This window comes from Chelonia mydas, chromosome 3 (assembly GCF_015237465.2).
Source record: "Chelonia mydas isolate rCheMyd1 chromosome 3, rCheMyd1.pri.v2, whole genome shotgun sequence".
In the NCBI taxonomy this organism is placed as follows: domain Eukaryota; kingdom Metazoa; phylum Chordata; order Testudines; family Cheloniidae; genus Chelonia; species Chelonia mydas.
The window spans coordinates 8,638,209-8,658,414 of record NC_057851.1 but is presented as its reverse complement, the minus strand read 5'-3'; positions in this window follow the sequence as shown (position 1 = coordinate 8,658,414).

The following is a 20,206-nucleotide window of genomic DNA, read 5'->3' as shown; positions in this document are numbered from 1 at the left end:
ATACTCCCCTCAACCTAGAGCTGTCCACAGCAGGGCTTAGGTTGGTATAACTGCATTACTCAGAGGTGTGGATTTCCTAGTGTAGACCAGGCCTGTCATGCCAGGGGACTCAAGAACCTGCTGCTCCATTACTGCCCCCAAAAGACTTTTTCAAGTATTGCTAACTTCCAACCTAGGCAAGAATATTTTTGCCATAGTAATATGGAGCTGGGATGTTTCCTGAGATGCGTATGGCACAACAGGATGACTGCTACTTCCAAGCAGCTGAGAGAGAGGACTAATTAACCTCCCTCATTAGCAGGGCGCTAATAAAAATGGTAGTGTCCCCCCGAGAGACTGACAGAATTAATCACATCCAAAGTGATGACCTCAAAGTAGCAACAGTAAATCCAAATGACAAAAGCCCTGCGCTGCCCTCATAATTGCCTTTATATGTACTCGCTCGTCATCATCTTCCCACCTGCTCTCTCTGAGCCGTCAGATTATCACAAGTGGAGCTGGGCAATATTTTTTTCAATGAACAGTAAATTCTCTCAAAAATGCATTTTGGGGGTGTAGCAGATTGCTGACTCAGTGCTGCGGTGTTTCCTGCTGGTCAGTCCAGGACTTAGCTCTTTCCAGTCTCAGAGCGCCTCCTGCTGGCTGGTGTCTCCCCTGCCTCAGGCCCCTCTGTCCTTACCTTGGGGTGCTGCCCCACAGCAGTGCCCCCACACTCTAGGTCTCCCTTACCAGGGGAACCCCCTCCCGCTATGCCCACCTTGTCTCAGTGGTTTCTGCCAGTCGTCATCTCCCTGGGCTGCACTTCTGCAGCCAGAGTACCTCCTTAGGCCTTTAACAAGGCCTCAGCCTGGGGAATTGCCAGGCTGGAGCTCCCCAGCTCCTCTTGCCCTTCCCCAGCACTGTCTCTGCCCAAGGTACCCTGTCTCCCAGGCAGCCAGGTCCTTCCCACTCCAAGCTGGAGTGAGACTCTCCGGGCTCCTACTCACAGCCCTCTTATCAGGGCCGCCTGTGGCCAGCTACTCAGCCAGCCTCCCGGAGCTGCTCTCTCTCCTTTTATCCCAAGAGCGAGGTAACCGTCCCGCTACAGGGGGGCACTGAAATGATTTGTGAATTGGGATGAAATTTGGCGACCGGTTTCAGGCTGAATGAAAACCTGAAAAAATAAATACCCTTTGGAAGGTCAAAGGAGTTTGTCTGGAAAATCTCCATTCAAATTGCAATTTCATTTGGAAGTGACACACTGAAATGAGCTTACAAATGTTTGGTTTGGACCTGAACAATTTTTTTGTCAGTTTTCCGTTTTGGCAAAAATAACCCCAAAATAACTTTCAGTTGGAAACTAACCAGTTTTTTTCCTAGAGTTTCTGGGTTAGCAATCAAGCCAAAAAATCTCCTCTTTGCTCCATTCTAATGACAGTAGTGCCTAGAACTGAGGTCCCACCTGCGACTGGGACCTCAGTGGGCTAGGTGCTGCTTGTACTTCGAGCTCCTGCCCTTGATATTTCAACTGTAAGGGGGCGGGGGTTATAGCACTTCCCTACAACGTGGGGGTGATGAGCGGTAAATACATGACAGCTCTGTTGTGAGGCACTCAGCTATCATGGTAAAGGGGGCTACATAAGTACCACAGGGAGATGCTATTCTGCCTCTGGATCGTTAACACCGGGGCCACTGCTGTTTTTCCAGAACTGCGGTTGATACTTAAGGTAACTTGTGATCAGTCTGGTTGTTTTGGATACTGGAGCGCATGTGGTTTAGCTCAGCCAAAAATACCTCTTCCCACTGCCACAGTCCCTCTTCCTGAAACCCAAGCTAGTGATAAGGTAACTCAGGATGAGATCTGATTCTGTGAGTCCCATTAACCCTGGATGCAGGCCCCACCCCTTCTGAACCAGAGATCAGAGTACGTATGGTAGAGTAGCTGGTCCACTAAATTGAGCGCTAACTTTATGTCTGTTAATCTGTCTCTCACGCTTAAAATAGCATCCTTCACGTGACCATCTCTGGGCACTTTACAATCAAATGAAATGAGGTTGAAAATACAGATTTAAAAGCTGTGCCAAATAAAGAGTGTCTTTAGGTTTGATTTTAAAGCCTTTCAGATACTCTAAGCAGCTCGGAGAGGGCTATAAATGAAGAGCATAGAAGCACATAAATATTCAACTGAAAATACCTCAGGGAAGAGGCCCATCGGAGGGGACCTCATAAAAGTATGCAGAATAATGAATGGTCTGGAGGAGGTAGAACAGGAGCTTGGGTTCACTCTGCCCCATAATGCAATACAAGGGGACAGTCAACACCATGACAAAATTAAAACCCATAAAAGGAAATACTTGTGTCTCAGCACACAATTAGCGCACAGAACACTTTGCCACAAGACATAACTGAGGCCAAGGGTTTAGCAGGATTCAGAAAGCAATTAGAAATTTATATACAGTAACAAGAATATCCAGCATTATTACAGTACTATTAAAAGCTAACCCACAGTTTTGGAGGGGATCTAAATTCTCAGGCTTCAGGGCCTAAGCCAACTTTTCCTCGAGGAGGAAACTTTCCCGGGAAACAGGCTATCACAGAACTGCTGACTTCAGGGCATCTTGCACCTACCTCTGAAGCATCTGGTACTGGGTGCAGTTGGTAACAGGATACAGAGCTCAATGGAATTCTGGTCCCACTGAAGTCAGAGTCGAAGCTTGTACTGGGGACAGGATTTCACTGCTGGTTTGACCCAGGATTGCAGTTCTATGGCTTGGTCTACTCATTCTCCAATGCTGATCCTTGGACCATCAGTGACTAGCAGGACTCTCAGTTGGGGCCCCGAGGCACTAGTGAAGTACAAAGAGTGACAATTACCACCCTCGCTTCTTGTGTCATGTTCAGTCCAGTGGGCAGGCCTTATAGGGCAGGGACTCTGTCTCAGACTTCACTCTTGTAAGAGAGCTCACACGTTTTGGGGCCTTCAGGATAATAATGGGAAGGATCTTGACATGACTAAAGGGGCCAGCAAGGCTGTCTGAGTTGTGCATCTCTGGGTGAGCCTGGTACCCATTCCCTGCAGACAGCGGTGTCTCTTCATTCCTCCTCCCTTGTAGAAAGGATTTGATGCTCTTTGCCCATCATTGTGGTTTTTGTGAGAGACTATTCTGGTCAGATCCTTGTCTCACTCCCATCACCATGGTCCCTGACCACCTTCCAGTATCTGTAGAAGGTTCCTGTTACCACAGAAGCTAAGTACCTCCCATTTTTTGTTGTATTTGTCCTCACAAGAGGAAGGTAAGTACTAATGTCCCCATTTTACAGATGGGAAACTGAGAGACTGAGCAGCTTGCCTGAGATGACACCCGGGGTCTGTGGCAAAAGCAAGGAAGCAACCTTAGGTCTCCTGAGTCCTAGGTTAGCACCCTCACCACTGGGCCACTCTTCCTCATTACCCACGCACCAAATAATGGGAGGAGCTCTATCTCCCATTCTCCTCCTCCTCCTAACTGTTTTTCATAGCTTCCAATGGAGCATTGTGCTCCACCTTTCCTCTCTGCCCATGCAGTGCCTGCTGTAGCATGCCGTCCTGGTATACCCTGAGCCTTTCCAACAGCCTCTGCTGCCAACGTCTATCTGCAGTACAGATGTTATTTCCTGACCCTGCCGTTGCATTCTTTCAACGTGGAACATGCTCTTTGTGGCCTCTGATTGAGAAGTGTTTCCTGGCAGCCTCCCTGTCCCATTCACCCTGATTGAACCCCCGTGAGATTTCACCAGCTACGTCCTTAGCCACCTGCATGTTATTCTCTCGCTGTGTCTCTCAGACCCATTTTATTCTAGGCCCTGATATGTCAATGGAGCCTGCGGTGAGCTGGCTGGGAGCCCCTTGCTCAGCAGCTCCTGTCCCTTTATCTTCTCTAATCCCTGCTGGCAGAGTGCTTTTGCTTCCTCTGCTTTGATGTTACCTCTGTCAGTTAAGTTTACACAGAACAATTTTCCCTGAACAGTTTTCAGTGCCTCTTCCTCTTGGGCCTCAGTTTGAACTCGCTTCTTTTTACTAATCCCACCAAAGCACAGGCTGTAGGGTGTGGTTTGGGGTGTTTTGTTTTTTTTTCCTTAAACAGATTTGAACTTCATTCTGGTCACCTTAGTTAGTTCCTCTGATGGGACTGGCAACCCGCTTGCTTCCACACTGGTCTTTATTTGTTAAAGATTCTTCTTCCTTGTATGAAAAGCTCTGTAACTTGCTTCCCTCTTTGGATTTCCAAATCAAGATCTTTGCTCACTGCAAACGATTCATCTCACAGTCATGCTAAAAGTCCTATCAGACTGATCCCATCGGAGGGAGAAAATGCTGCAGTGGTGGATGGGAGGGCTTCTTCTGTTGGCATAAGTAACCCACCCATCTCCCCGACAGGTTATCGAGAGACTTGTAATCCTCATTTAAAGACACCAAGTGATAGAGAATTTACCACATCCCTTGGTAAGTTGTTCCAGTGGTCAGTTACTATCACTGTCAAAAATTTGCTCCTCCATTTCCGGACAGAGTCTGTCTATTTTCACTTTCCAGCCATCGGATCTTGCTCTACCTTGGTCTGGTAGAGTCAAGAACCTTCTATGATCAGAAATCCTCTTCTCACGTTGGTACTTGTAGAGCGTGATCAGATCACCCCCTAACCTTCTCTTCTGTAAGCTAAATAGATTGAAGGCCTTACATCTCTTTCTCTAAAGGATAGTGATATAAGTGCCGTAGTTTTAGAAATTATTGAGCCTGGCAGCACTGACTCTAGCAAGCCCTCGCTTTCTGCTGCCTGATTCCCAGTGCTGACAGAGTTTGGGGTAAAGGCTGGCAGGCTAACGAACAGGAACTGTCGGACGACCATATATCTCACGCCGAGGCAGATAGGTTTTCCAATTAATTTTTTTTGTTTTCAGAACCTCGGCCAAGCAGAGAGATTCTTATTGTCATAACTGTCAGAAGGACAAATCCATTCTTCTTACCAGCTCGTGAGTCCCAGTTCCCAAAATATTAATAGAATGCTACAGATAACTGTAAAGCGCTTAATGGCAAAGGCTAAGTCTTGGGTGTATTTTTAGCCATTTTGGCAAGGAAGTCAGAACAGAAGAAAGCTCAGTTGTCTCTCGTCACTGTCCCTGCTCCTTAGTCTGTAGTTCCTAGAAAATAATAAGGTTCTGTTACAGAGAGCAGCCTGAAACCTGCACAGGTTTCCTGCCATTGCTAATATAATCCCACAGGTAGCCTTTAAAATGCAGCTTAAACCCAGGGCATCTGCTTTGCCTGCATTCCTCTGTTTGGGGGATTTTTGTTTTTTGCCCCATAGATATTTGTTTGCATTGCAATAGCACCCAACTGACATCTGGGCCACGTTGTGCTGGGGGCTGTACAGACACATAGTTATGAGACAGTCCCTATGCCAGAGAATTTAGTAGACATAATAAGTAGACATGGCAGATTTATCACACTCCCCCCCTTTACATATGGGGGACTGAGTCACACAGAGATCAGCTGACTTGGCCAATGTCACCCGGCAAGTCAGTGGTAGGGGCAGGAATTGAACTGAGAGAGCCGCACAGACCTTATCCCCAGCCTTAACCATGAGACCATCCTTCCCCATTGTAAAGACATTGATATACAGACCTTCATTTAAGCTTTTACTTTTAAGTCTCTTGTCCTTCCAGATGCAAAAATGGTCTCCACCATGTTATGCAATTCAATGTTTAAGCGTGGTTACTGTAACTGTTAAGGAAAAGTTAGCACATGTGACTCCATTTTGGTTTGGGGCCCACCATTGTCTAAAAGCAAGCACGTCATGCACCAGGAGAAGTGTTCCTTAGCTACTGCATTCCTGTGAAAATCCTCCTCCTTGTTTCCAGCCTGCCTTGACTCCCGGTATCTGTTCTTTGTCTGTCCCTAACTCCCTATCTCCTGGCCTTTGATGTGAGGCCTCCCATCCTGATAATAAAAGTTACTGATGCATTGCCTTAGGACCATGCTGTGTAATTAACATACTAGTTTAGCACGAGGAATGCACCAAGCAGGGATAGATGGTAGATAAGAAAAGGGTTTGTTTATTGGCTAAGGTTTCCGATGCATGAGGGCAACATGCTTTGCTAAGAGGTATATAACCTTTGTATAATCTGTATTCGGGGTCCCCTCCTGTCTAGCAGGGGGGCACCATGTTCGAGCGTAATAAACTTGGTGTTTTTTGGGAACTCTGCAGTTGTGGACTTTGTTCATGTGCCTCAGCCTAGATTCGAACTGTGTGTGACCTATCAGGTATAATTCGCAGCAGTTTTGTGTGTGACCTATCAGGTATAATTCGGAGCATTTGTGTGCCTGTCCTACCAGGTATAATTCGCAGCAGTTGTGTGCGTGTCCTATCAGGTATAGTTCGTAACAGTAACACATCTATAGCTGCCTAGCAATTTCACAGCTGTCGTTCTGCTGCACAGCGACTGGACGCTGGCTCTTAACTCCTGAACTAAAGGACATTCTCCATGAGCTGTTAGCAGTATAAGGTCTGTGACATAGTTTTGCAGGTCTGGTTCCATCCAGCAGAAGGTAGTGGTGGGTATGTGATGGCCATCATCTTGGCTGACATAGCAGGGATTGAACTGGGGACCTCTGGAGTTAAAAGCATGAGCTGTTGCATTGGGAGCTAGAGTCAAGCCCCTGTAGCTGCGTGCTGTAACGACTCATATCCTCTGTCATCAGCACCAGGGAGGGGCCCTGTATCACCTGTTCACCAGTGGGTTACATGTACAGAAGTGTAATATGGTGGAAGCCATGTGTATATGAGGGTAAAACCTACCTACCTCAGAGGGCTGTGTTGAGAAGTAATTATCTAAAAGAATGGGCCAGAAAACTTTTATGGAAATTTGGTTTTTGTCCTTTTGTCAAAATTCTGCTTGGATGGAAATTTTCTATTAAATGGTTTTGAAGCAGCAAAGCTCTACAGAGAGTAAGGGCTTGATCTTTCTCCCTCAGATACAATGGGCATTTCCCTATTGATTTCCATGACAGCAGGATCAAGCCCTAAGGAATCATTATTATTTCTCATTATTTAACTGACAAAACAGGTTTCTCCTAGTGGGTCAAGCACTGTAGTCCTTACTCGGGGCTCTAAACTCACATAGGGCAGGGGCCAGAAAATGGCGTGCGAGTTTCCCCTCACGGTGTTTCCTCTGAGCTCTTTCAATTTGGGGAGTGGTCTCCGGTCTCCTGGTGACCCCTTAGCTTGGAGATTGGCTAGGTTACTGTATTGTTCTGGGACTCAAGAGAGTTGGGTTTTATTCAAGAGTTGAGATGGTCCTTAGTTCTCGGGAGTTTGTTTCACAGTCTGGGATTGGCCCCTTAGAAAGGTCTGTCTCTTACACAGACAAGCTTTATCGCTGAAGTGACCATACGTCCCATTTTGGTCAGGACAGTCCCTTTTTTAGGCCCTGTCTGGCTGTCCCGACTTTTTGGGCAAAACTGGGCATTTGTCCCGTTTTCTCTTGCCAGCGGATCATCAGTGGGCAAGAGCAAACGGGACAAATGCACCATTTTGCCCAAAAAGTGGGATGCGACCCCTAGCAGGGCACAGAAGAACATGTGGGAGGGCGAGGGGAATGAGCGGCAACGCCAGCCCTGCATGAGTGGGTGGCTGGGGCTGGGCCAGCCCCGCGCACAGGGGTAGAGGGGCCTCAGGCTGGCCCTGCGTGGGCGGGCTGTGTGGGACCTTGGGCCAGTCCCGTGTATGGGTGGGTGACAGGGGGGCTCAGGCTGGTCCCATGTGCAGGGGAAAGTGGGGGAGTCTCGCGCTGGCCCCAGGCAGGCGTCGGGGGGCTCAGGCCGGGACCATGCAGGCGGGCGGTGAGGGGATTCGGGCTGGCCCCACGCGGGTAGGAGGCGGAGGGGGCTCAGGCCGGTCCCGCATGGGAGGGAACAGAGGGGGGGCCTCAGGCTGGCCCCATGTGGTGTCCTGTTTTCCCTTTGGAAAAATATGGTCACCCTATTTACCCCTATGGTAGGAAGTCCCCTTATACAAGAGGAGAGGAGTTGTTGATCAAACGCCAGGTACATTTCTTCCTCTCCGCAGTAGCCCAAGAGCTGATTTCCATCCCTCCCCATCCCCCGCAAAAAAAAAAAAAATCCCATCACCTTTCCCCTATCACACCTAAATGGCTCATAGCTAGCGGCTCATTGGTTGAAACAGCCTTGGAATTAGCCAGAGGCAACTTCACACAACAGTCATCAGTCAGTTCTTGACACCATCAAGGCCTGGGATATAAAGGATTGAATTAAAGGGGAAGGGGGGGGAGTGCATTCGATTTCTATCCCCTAAGATCCTATTTTATGTTAAACGTTTTCATCTTTGCAGTGAGCATTAACAGCTGATCTTCAGCTCCTGCTCTTTCCACTCCCTTGCAAAACACAGTCTTTCAAAGAGATAGGGGATACCCTAGTCTGAGAGAGATGAATAGACAGCGGTGGCATAGATCTGGGACCTTGCTACAATTCAGGTTTGTCAGTCGTAATGAGGGCCTGTGGGAGAAGGCTGGTATTCCTCACTTGCTCATATTTCAGTAATGCAATCAGTGCTGAAAGAGGTTTTTCCCTTCGTCCTGACGGCATGCAGACATCAGAAAGTTCAAGGTGCCTGTCTGTGATGGAATCCAAACTGCTCTGCACTCGTGTGTGTGTGAATGAAAAAGAAGAATTTCATTTTCTGGAACAGGAAGAAAAGCCCCTGGTGCCCATTTGTTTAAAGAGGAGGGGGAAAAAAATATCCAAAAGGGTGTGGCGGCCCTTTGTGAGTAAAGATCACTAGTCAATGGAGTTTAAAAGTATATATGACTGTATTTCTTTTCAACCCTCTGGGCTCCACGGTCCTGAGAGCTACGAGAGGAGAAAACTAATGAAAGGGGAGTGAGGGGACAGAAAGGCAGGCATAGCATTTCTGAATAAAACTGGTAGCTCAGAGATGCGTGAAAGGGCTGGGAGGGAGAAGATCCTCAGCAGGTGGAAAGCCTTAATGACCACATGTGGCCAGGACTTTACACCAGGGTGACCAGACATCCCGATAAAATCGGGACTGTCCCGATATTTTGTTGTTTGTCCCGCATCCTGACCAATGTACGGCCGGGACGCCGTTTGTCCCGATATTTTGCTTCGGCGGCACTCCGGCTTTTTTTTTTTTTTTTTTTTGGCTTGGGGCGGCAAAAAACCTAGAGCTGGCCCTGGTGGGGGGATGAACCTGTGGCTGCCCCCCCATGTGTCCCGATATTTTGTTCTTGTCATCTGGTCACCCTACTTTAGACTGATGCTTCATCTGGAACACGGCAGCTCCTATCTTCACCTGGTGTAAACCAACATAGATCCACTGCCCTCAGTGAAGCAATACTGATTTACACCACCTGAGGACCTGGCCCTGGAGGTGAGCTTCCTCCTCACAGATTGTTGAGGAAGCATTTGTAACCAATAGAAAAATTCAGTGAGCCCCATTCCGTTCCCAGGTTTCAGAGTGGCAGCCGTGTTCAATGAGGAGTACTTGTGGCACCTAATAAATTTGTTAGTCTCTAACAAAGTGCCACAAGTACTCCTCATTCTTTTCATTCTGTTCCCAGTCACTCTGGTGGAAATCTGGAGTCACTCCCCTGAAAAATCCACTTGAGTTTAGCTGCAAAGGGTCTGTGTCATCTAGTGGAGCAGCTCTGATCCCCACCAGTAGAGGGCGGTGGTGTGCATACATATTAGCCAGCTCGTTGCGAGGATACCTTTGGCAAACGGCACTTATTTCACACAGAGGATGCCCTCACACACACTTCTCCCACATATGCTGGAGCCCGACAGATATGATCATATCAGCCTGTGCATCTCATGGCTGGGTTGCAGAACACTTTTCTGGTGGAGATGTTGGCCCTATAGCCAAAACACTTCCTGGCCTTTTTCTTCTGCCTTTGCTACCTTTCTGTGCTAACAATCACCCGGCCTTTTATTTCAACACTCAGGTGTCTGGGGTAAGGGGAAAGGGGTTAGGAGCGGAAAGACTCCCATTGCTGCAGTGGGCTCTGGATCAGGCCTGGAGGTTTTATCTTAGCCTGTAAGAAATGTGTAAGCCTCCTCCCCAGGTGCATCTCCAGCATCTTGCTCTGGGGAGGTTACAGCCACGCACCATGAACGCTCTTCTTGCTCGCTGGCTGGCAGCAGCCAATAGCGTCAGTCTAATGTGTGAGCTGAGGCCAAGCTCCGTGCTGAGCTTCCTTGCCAAAAGAGAGCAATCTGAGCATATTGCACTGGGCTGGCTGCTGGTTAAACGGTGTATTGATTCTACATGGCTGTTAGCCGAGGCGGTACTAGATGGCCTCAGGCCAGCCTGTTCTGCAGATGTCAGATGTATTTGTTATTGTTTATTAGAGGGCAAATCTAGGCCACGTCTCACCATCAGAACCCGCCCCCCCACCCCCCGCAAGGCTCCTATCTCAGGTCCAAATTCATCCTTTTGCTCCCCGTATCCTGCGGGTGTTTGGTCCCCTGCACATGTGAAAGCAGCCTCGGGGCTACTCTATTTTTCATCTACTGGTAGCAGCCCCCAAGAGATCACCATAGCAGTCACTGTGTGGCCAGGCTCTTGACACGCCCGCTCTATGCTGGGGGCCGGAAGGGGTGTAGAACCAGCTACACCAGACTTGCGCCACCCAGGGATTTCCCCCGCACATTAGGAGGCTCTTACCTAGCTCACCAGCTTCCGGGCTCCATTGTGGTACCCGAGCATCCCAGTGGAGACATAGCGGGAACATGGATCTGTCCCTCCCTGTCAAAGGGAGCTGTGCTTCTCGGAATCAAGGGCCTCACCCCTAGCTATGTCTTCTCGGACACCCCAAGCAATTCCTTCCCACCTGGTATTTCTGCCCATCAAATGCTTGTCATTGGAATGGATCCAAATTGTTTTGGGGGAACGTTTTGTTTTTACCAAAAGAAATGTCTCTTTGACGGAAACGTAATGAACATTTTCATGTCAGTCACAATTTTCTTTTTTGCCGGTTGGTGTTTGGTCTTCTCCTTTTCTCTCTCTTTCCCCCACCCCTTCCAGTGGCGAAAAGAGGGCAAAAAAGGGGGGAGGGTGGCATGCAGGGTCATGTGCCCCTCCAGATTTGCTACTTGGCTTGAACTGCCCCAGCTGCTCTCCCTCTGGCCCCCCACGATCGGCAGGTACGGACAGTTGGTAGAGATTATGTCAAAGATCTTTAGCCTGCCATTTTCCAGAAGTACTGAGCACCTCCAACTCCTGCTGACGTCCCTAGGAGGTGCAAGTGCTCAGCATCTCTGAAAATAAGGGCCCCCCAACGCGTCATTAGGTATCTCTGCTCCTGATTCCGACAGAACGGAGCCAGCATTTTGGCAGTCAATAATAGGTCTTTAAAATTGTATTTATATGTGTAGTTATTTGTATGTGTTGACAGGTTCGCTCAGGGGCCATCATGGTGTTATTATCTCCACGCTTGTTATCTGCTGCCGTAAAAGGCATTTTTATTATTGGTTAATGCTGCCATAAAAATGGATATTAAATGACAAAGTACTCCATTTAAGGTCATCGGACATCACAGTGATGAGGGCCATATAAGTACCTCGCTAGAGAGGTAATGATTAGAGCTAAGGTCCAAATTCTAATGTAGTGCCCATCTTTAAAAAAGGGAAGAAGGAGGATCCTGGGAACTACAGGCCAGTCAGCCTCACCTCAGTCCCTGGAAAAATCATGGAGAAGGTCCTCAAGGAATCAATTCTGAAGCACTTAGAGGAGAGGAAAGTGATCAGGAACAGTCAGCATGGATTCACCAAGGGCAAGTCATGCCTGACTAATCTAACTGCCTTCTATGACGAGATAACTGGCTCTGTGGATGAGGGGAAAGCAGTGGATGTGTTGTTCCTTGACTTTAGCAAAGCTTTTGACATGGTCTCCCACAGTATTCTTGCCAGCAAGTTAAAGAAGTATGGGCTGGATGAATGGACTATAAGGTGGCTAGAAAGCTGGCTAGATTGTCGGGCTCAACGGGTAGTGATCAATGGCTCCATGTCTAGTTGGCAGCCGATATCAGGTGGAGTGCCCCAAGGGTCGGTCCTCGGGTTGGTTTTGTTCAATATCTTCATTAATGATGTGGAGGATGGTGTGGATTGCACCCTCAGCAAGTTTGCAGATGACACTAAACTGGGAGGAGAGGTAGGAGGGTATGCTGGAGGGTAGGGATAGGATACAGAGGGACCTAGACAAATTGGAGGATTGGGCCAAAAGAAATCGGATGAGGTTCAACAAGGACAAGTGCGGAGTCCTGCTCTTAGGATGGAAGAATCCCATACACGGCTACAGACTAGGGACCGAATGGCTAGGCAGCAGTTCTGCAGAAAGGACCTAGGGATTACAGTGGACGAGAAGCTGGATATGAGTCAACAGTGTGCCCTTGTTGACAAGAAGGCTAATGGCATTTTGGGATGTAAAAGTAGGGGCATTGCCAGCAGATCGAGGGACGTGATCGTTCCCCTCTATTCGACATTGGTGAGGCCTCATCTGGAGTACTGTGTCCAGTTTTGGGCCCCACACTACAAGAAGGATGTGGAAAAATTGGAAAACGTCCAGCAGAGGGCAACAAAAATGATTAGGGGACTGGAACATATGACTTATGAGGAGAGGCTGAGGGAACTGGGATTGTTTAGTCTGCGGAAGAGAAGACTGAGGGGGGATTTGATAGCGGCTTTCAACTACCTGAAATGGGGTTCCAAAGATGATGGATCTAGACTGTTCTCAGTGACAGCTGATGACAGAACGAGGAGTAATGGTCTCAAGTTGCAGTGGGGGAGGTTTAGGTTGGATATTAGGAAAAACTTTTTCACTAGGAGGGTGGTGAAGCACTGGAATGCGTTACCTAGGGAGGTGGTGGAATCTCCTTCCTTCAAAGTTTTTAAGGTGAGGCTTGACAAAGCCCTGGCTGGGATGATTTAGTTGAGGATTGGTCCTGCTTTGAGCAGGGGATGACTAGATGACCTCCTGGAGGTCCTGGACTAGATGACCTCCTGAGGTCCCGGATTAGATGACCTCCTGAGGTCCCTTCCAACCCTGATATTCTATGATTCTCAGCAAAATTTATCACGTGAAGCTGGTTTTTGACAAAAAATAAATGCAGATTTGGGTTAACTGAAATAATTTGCAAATTCAAGTCAAATTTGATAAATTGTTTTGGTAAAAGAAAACCCAAAATCTTTGGGCATGTCTAAATAGTTTGTTTTGGCAGTTCTGAAACAAAATGTTTGAACTTTTCTGTTTTGGAAATATGTTTTGTTTCAGAATTTCCCTCCATTTTATTTCTTTATTTTTAAAAAATGTTTAAATAATCTCAAAATGAAACAGTACATATAGTTCTGGGTTGACCAAAGAGTTTTTGTCAATATGAAATGAAGCTTTTAAAAATCATATTTCAGTTTGTTGAAAAATTCAAAACATTTCTGTGTCAGGTTGGCCCCAAATAAATGTTTTCAGTTCTGTAAACCTGCACCCAGACTGAACCAATTCGGGTATGTCTACACCACTAGCACTGCTGTTGTAGCTACATTCCTGTAGTGAAGGGCTTGTCTACACTTGAAATGCTGCAGCTACAACTGGGCCACGGTAGCGCTTCAATGTAGACACTCATGACAGCGACCGGAGGGATTCTCCACCGAGAAGAATTCCTCTGACCTAGTTCTGGCTACACCAGGGATCAAGTCAGCTTAGCTATGTCGCTTGTGGGGGTGGATTTTTCACCCCCCTGAGAATGTAGCTGGGTTGACTTAACTTTCGAAGTTGACCCGACTTCACTTTAGTGACAGCAGGGGGTTTCCATCGCTGTAGTAAATCCACCTTCTCAAGAGGCGGTAGCAAGACAACGGAAGAATCCAGCAGTGTCTGCGTTTGGTTTTAGGTCGGTTTAACTACCTCTCTGAAGGTGTGAATTCTTCACAGCCCTGAGTGATATCACTGGGTCGACCTCCATTTTAGGTGTAGACCAGGCCTTATTCTCACAGCTACTCATAACGTCAGGGAAGTGGCCTTGTGGTTAGGGCCCTAGCTGCGGTGTCAGCAGAGCAGAGTGCAGTTCTTGGCTTTCCCACAGGAGTGACCTTGGGCACGTCACTTAGGGCTTGTCCCCGTGGTCGGGTAACGTGCTCAACCGGGGTATGATTGTCAAAGTGCATTAATTGGCCTGCGTAGATTCTGCTGGTGCACTTCTGCTCAGTGCTGTTTGAATGGCACTACGTTAAAGCACACTAGAGAACCTTTAGTGCACACCAGCAGGGTCTACAGGGACCGATTAATGTGCAGCATATTAATGCGCATTAGAAATCACATCCCCATAGAGTACATTATCCCCACTGTGTAGACAAGCCCTTAATCGCTCTCTGCTGCATTTGTCCAATCTGTAAAATGGAGAAAATAATCCTTCCTTTCTCTCCCACTGCTGACTTAGCATGCAAGTTCTTTGGGACAGAGATGGTCTCTGATTGTGCAGCGCCTAGCACAATGGGGTCCTGGTCACACTTGCACTCTGAAGGGGCTACTGTAAACTAACTAAATAATTAGGGGTTGATTTTTACCCAAGGACAGTCAGAATTGGAATCAGAATCTGAAGCGCCTGCTAATGGAACTCAAGCTTGTCACTGACAGCCCCAAAGGCAGGATCCACACGGCAGATGCCATGCAGGCAGCGGCCGTGTAAGGGCACGTCTTCACTGCAGACGAGGATGTGTTCTTAGCTGGGGTGAGCCAATGTGGCTGCGAGCAACTCAGCTTTTCACTCGGGTACGCTGGTTGCGTTCAGCTCCAGGATCTCCTATGGGCTTTAACTCAAGCTGCCAACCCGAGTGAAAAGCCGAGTTGCCGTGTCTTTGCTGCTTTTTTAAGAACTTACCTTTTTTTTCCTTTTTTTTGGCAGTGAGGATCTGTGTGTCCCTCTCACCACGCCACACCCATGCTTCAAACTTTGTGTACAGGGACACAGCCTTTAGTGGGCGAGAGGGCACCACAAGCCAGCCTCTGAGCCCAGTCAGCCATTAACCTCACTCCTAAGACTGCCAAAAAAGGCAGTTAGCTTCTGTGCTGTGCTTTGGTCAGACCTGGGTCGGGTAGTTGTGGGTTTGAGAGGCAATTAGTGGGACTAATTATTATGAAAACTAGAGGAGTTCTCAGTCTAATGGCTTAACATGACGGCTCCAGCTGGCTATTTTATACCCACTTGGAACTGAAGTGAGACCACCAACCTGTTTCACATAAGGCACTGAACAGCCATCAGATGGTAACCATGTTAGGTTACTCTCAATCTGGGTCTAGTTCCAACCACGTTGAATATAGGTTTTTAAAAACAAGCCACTGTGTGAGTGATAGAGACCCTGATTCTGTGAGGTGCTGAGTGCCCTGGGGTGGAGCCCACAATGAGGAAAGGAACCCTTGAAACAAGGGTGAAGTTAAAAACAACAATACGTAATACAGGTTTGCAAAGTCTTATCCAGAGAGGATGTTGGAGTGAGGTGTTCACTTGCAGTATATTACCCAGCCAGTAGATATCTTGTGGCTGTATAGTGTATAGTGTTCCAGGATGTGGTCCTTGGTGAACAAGTGAGACAAAGCTGGAACTCAAGTCAGAGCTTGAGCATAGGACGGAGTGGGGCAACTGCCCCGGGCCCCAAGCTTTGGGGGTCCCTGCGCTTCAGGGGGTAACAGGGGGGGCAGGGCGGCCCGGGGAGCTAGCGGGGGGCCTGGTGCCAGCAGCAGGGGTCAGGCCTGTGTCCCGCACTCACTGGCCCGGGTGTTTATTTCTTTTTCTTGCCTGCAGGCCCCCTGGGCTCAGGCTCAGTCTCTGTGGCAGCAGCCGCGAGTGACCTGGCCCCAGCCCGCTCCACCGGCTCCCTGCATCGTCTGCTGCCACAGGGTCCTAGCGCCCCCAATCACTAGTGCCAGGGCAGGCTGACCCAGGCAGACTCTGACCCTACCCTTCCGCCTTGGATGGACCCTTCCCTTTTCTGGCGGGACCCTCCACCAGCACAGGGGGCCCCCTCGCCCCAGCACAGGTGAGTGCCAGCCAGTAGTCTCCATTGTCCCTCTCCCATCACCCAGCACTGGTGTCCCCCCAGTGCCCCACACCTCCCTCTTCCACTGCCCTTTGTCCCCTCTCCCAGCACTGGGTGGGGTCCTCCATTGCCACTCCAGGCCAGGGCCAGCCCTTATCACTCCCCTGCCTCAGGGTCCTCCTTGCCTTTCAACTCTCCAGTCTTAGGGTCCCCTTCCCCGCAGTACCAGGACCTGGGGTCCAACAATTCTGCTCTCTCCGCCACCCACAAGGACTGGGGTCCTCCATCCATCTGCTTTTCCGCCTCCCCTCCCTCTCCCAGCCCTCAGAGAAAACAGATCTTAGAGCCCCTCCTCCGTGCCGGAGGGTCCTGGGGTCCCCCCGCACCAGGGCACATATAAGCCCTCCAAGAGCCACCCACTTCCCGGCTCTCAGTGTTGTGAATGTATAATTACATTTTTAAAAAATCCACTGAGGGTAGCGAGACCATACGCACCTGGGAAGTGAGTTTGCTGCAAGGAAGGTGGATTTCAGAATGTAAGCGGCTCGACACTGATCATGATCGGTGAGTTGTTTTTTTAAATGATATGAACTTCATTATAATTATAAAAAAGAATGACAATATAATATAACAACATTATAATTATACAGCTGGGCGCCATCAATATTTAACCTGCGGCCAGCAGCTGCCCTTGAAGGTCACTGTAACCAGATTTCACCTGTATAAAATATATTACAGGTGGCCTGATACAGGCTGATTTGCCCCGGGCCCCGCAACCCTCTAGGGATGGCCTTGACTCAAGCGGTGTGGTTTGTTTGTAGTTACAGTCGTTTTCTCCTGTTCAAGAAGGCCTGGGATTCTAAACATTGTGACAGATGTCATGGGATAGGGCCCGCTTCTCGTTGTGGTTACAAGGTTCTTGGAAGCGCTGTGCTCCTGGGATGTAATTTCTAGCTTGTGTAATTTCTAACAAGTTAGTATTTACTTGTTAAAAACAGATTTTTGTTTTATTCTTCCTACAAGAGCCAGTCTGCTTTCCTAATAAACACTGCATGTTGGCAGCCAATGGTCTGATACTTCTGAGGCGAGGGGCTATGTTTCCACTAACATAGGCAACTTGATTTGTAAACAGACACTTAAGTGATGTAGCAGATGGTTAATACAGCTGCCTTGTCCCCCCTCCGTTCAGTCCCCTCCTCTACAGTTATATTTTCTTGCCATTTTTCTCTGTTATGTGTGTGGATTTTTTAAGAACGTTCTGTGAATTGCAGGGGGTGGGGGGGAGTGGGGGGAATTGATGCCAAGATAAAATGTTCTCTGAAAATCAACATGAAGGCGAAGGCTCCGTCTTGTAAATACAGACACACTTGCTTATCTCTACTCACACGAATAACTCCTGGGACTCAAAGGGCTACTCCTGTGGGTGAAGCGACCCATATGCAGTCACGTGCGTAAAGCTGAGCACGTGGATAAGTGTTTGCAGGATTAGAGCCCAGAACATTCATCATCTTCTCGGACTCACACGGGTGGGCGTGTTGTGTGCCCGTGAGACACAGCCCCGCTGCTTTGTTGGGCTAATTGTTGTCAGTTGCATGTGTAAGTTACTTGATTTGTGCACTCAGTCATGGGAGTCATAGGAGCAAATCAGGGCCCCAGTGCTGCAGTCGGATCCATGCGGATCATCCTCTGGGTCTGTCTGCACAGAGCAAGTGGCACGATCGGGGCCTGGGCATGCATTTTGCTCATTCAGTTGTGTGCCTCGCTTGGTTGAAATCCAGATCCACTCGGATTGTCCAGTCTGTCCCTGTGGGAGCAGTGCAGGATTGATCCCTGCTGCTCTGCTTCGTATTGTTCAACGTTCAAGGACTCAAGGGTCGGGGCTTGCACCACGTCTCTTAGGGAGACTGTTGCGCAATCTAACAGATCTCCCCGACAGGAAGTTTGCCCTGATACTCAGCTTAGGTTTTCCTTTGCTCACTTTCAAGCCATTACTCCTTGTTAGCCCTCTTTGGGCTACCCGAAGCAATAGCTCTCTTTCCCCTTACAATGTTAACACCTCCAGGAACAAGTCCTTACATAGCTGCTCTGCATATACTGTCTAGCCGGGCTAAAGGCTAATGCAATGCTAGCCTGGCAACTGGCTGGTTTATTCAACTAATTCAGCTTTTCAGGGAAACCAGGAGTATATACTGAACAAGTTGGGCTAGTGATCAAAATCCCGGCATGATCTTTTCGTTGTCTTTTGTATCTGGCCAGCTGTTGCTGTCTACGGTTCATTAGTCTGGCTGGGAGAAGCTGGCTTAGAATATCCTGCTAGTTATTTGACTCTGTGAGATGTATACTGCCATCTTTGTGGTAAAGGGACAAGGCATGTGGCCACCTGCCATGATGGGAATTGGTGCATCCCCTTGCCCTCACGTGCCCCAGTATTCAACATAGGTTATGTCCCAAAGTAACTGAAAGGGCAGCAGGAAAACCGTAACACTTTGCTTTTCTATAGCATCTTCCGCTGGCAGGTCTCAAAGTGCATTACAAAGAGTTATCGAATAAGCTGCCCGTCACCCTGCTAACGTAGGTGGGAGTGGCCCTGTTTTACAGATGGGGAAACTGAGTCACGGGACAGCTCTGTGACTTGCCAAAGGGAGTCTGATTCCAGGCTGTGTAGGCAATCGAATCCACGAGCCCAAGGGCTTGTCTTCCCTAGTAAGTTCTGCCGTCAGAAGTTCTGCTGGCATACAGCTGCTGACATAGTTCTTTCGGCAAAGGTTAGTCACATTTGGCTCCCTTTGCCAGTACGGCATGTAGTCACAGGCTCTATTGGGAAAAGACATGTGGCATTGGGGGTTGGCATCCCAGTGTGCCTCATGCCACTGTCCAGTACTTTACCTTGTTGGAAATGTTTGCAGTGTGTCGTGGGTTACTAGCTCTCCTCTCAGGGAATTGTAGGAGTTTGGGGTCAATTTCTCTCACCTCCCTCTGGCCCAACCCATAATCGACTGATTTTTTTGCCCTGTTTTTCAATATCCCCACCATCTTGTCACCTGAAACACGGCCGCTGAACAGATCAGCAGAGCTCTTTTGTCTGTTTTGGAGTCAGGGTGACTGATCCTCTTGTATTTGTGGAACCACAAGGCCCGCAGCGGCTGGCCAGGTAGCAGGGATTCTGGGAGAGTGGAGGAGGAGTGGATGATACAGACAGTGCATGAAACTGGCCAGCTACTGCAGGCATTCACTGACCATGCACACGGCAGAGGGGTGCTTCTGGGCTGTGAAACAAGCACGCAGAGCTGGGGATCGGATTGTGATGCTGCAGAATGTACAGATGCAGAATGCTACATTCCGGGAGCGGTGTGCCAAACTCCTGCCAGTCCTCCAGTACAGAGCCACTACGACGAGAGCAGCTTGGAGAGTGGAGAAATGGGGGGGTGATTGCTCTCTGCAAGCTTGCACCCCCTGACTGCTATTGGCAATCAGTCTGGGGTTAGAAAATTGTGGGTGTAGGGTGGGTGTTATCGAGGTGTGCACAGGACCGTGACTCTGAGCAATGCACGGGGAATAGCAGGTGCGTTCCCGTAACTGTGGTGGGGCAGTAGATGGGACACACATCTCAGTTCTGCGCCTCCCCCCTTTGCCTCTAAGTACATAAGCAGCGTTGTCACTTGCCTCTGTGCACACGGGTGTTTGAAGAGAGCTGCATGAATCTTTGCGGATGAAGAGTTCGTTTGCTAGAAAATGCGATTTCAGTCGATGCAGAACGATTTGTGAATTGGCCACTAATAGTTTCATACCTGCACAAAACAGCCAGAGGAGGAGATTCTGGCTGTCACTTCCCTCCCCCAGCTGCCCCACCTACCCCTTATAACTTTTAGCCCAGTGATTAGAGCACTCACTTGGGATGTAGAAGCCCCATGTTCAAATCCCCGCTCAGGAACAGCCCCATGATGAGCTTTTTCAATTAATCAAAAATTAAAAAAAAAAAACAATAAAAATCAGATTCGGTTCAGCCTGAACTGAAACGAAACAAAAACAAAACAAAAATGCAGGCTTGCCCCCGACCTGGGAAATCAGCTCTTCGCCCAGCTCTAGTTCTAAATGAAACTCACACTGCTGGGGGTGTTTTAGCCCCCTGCT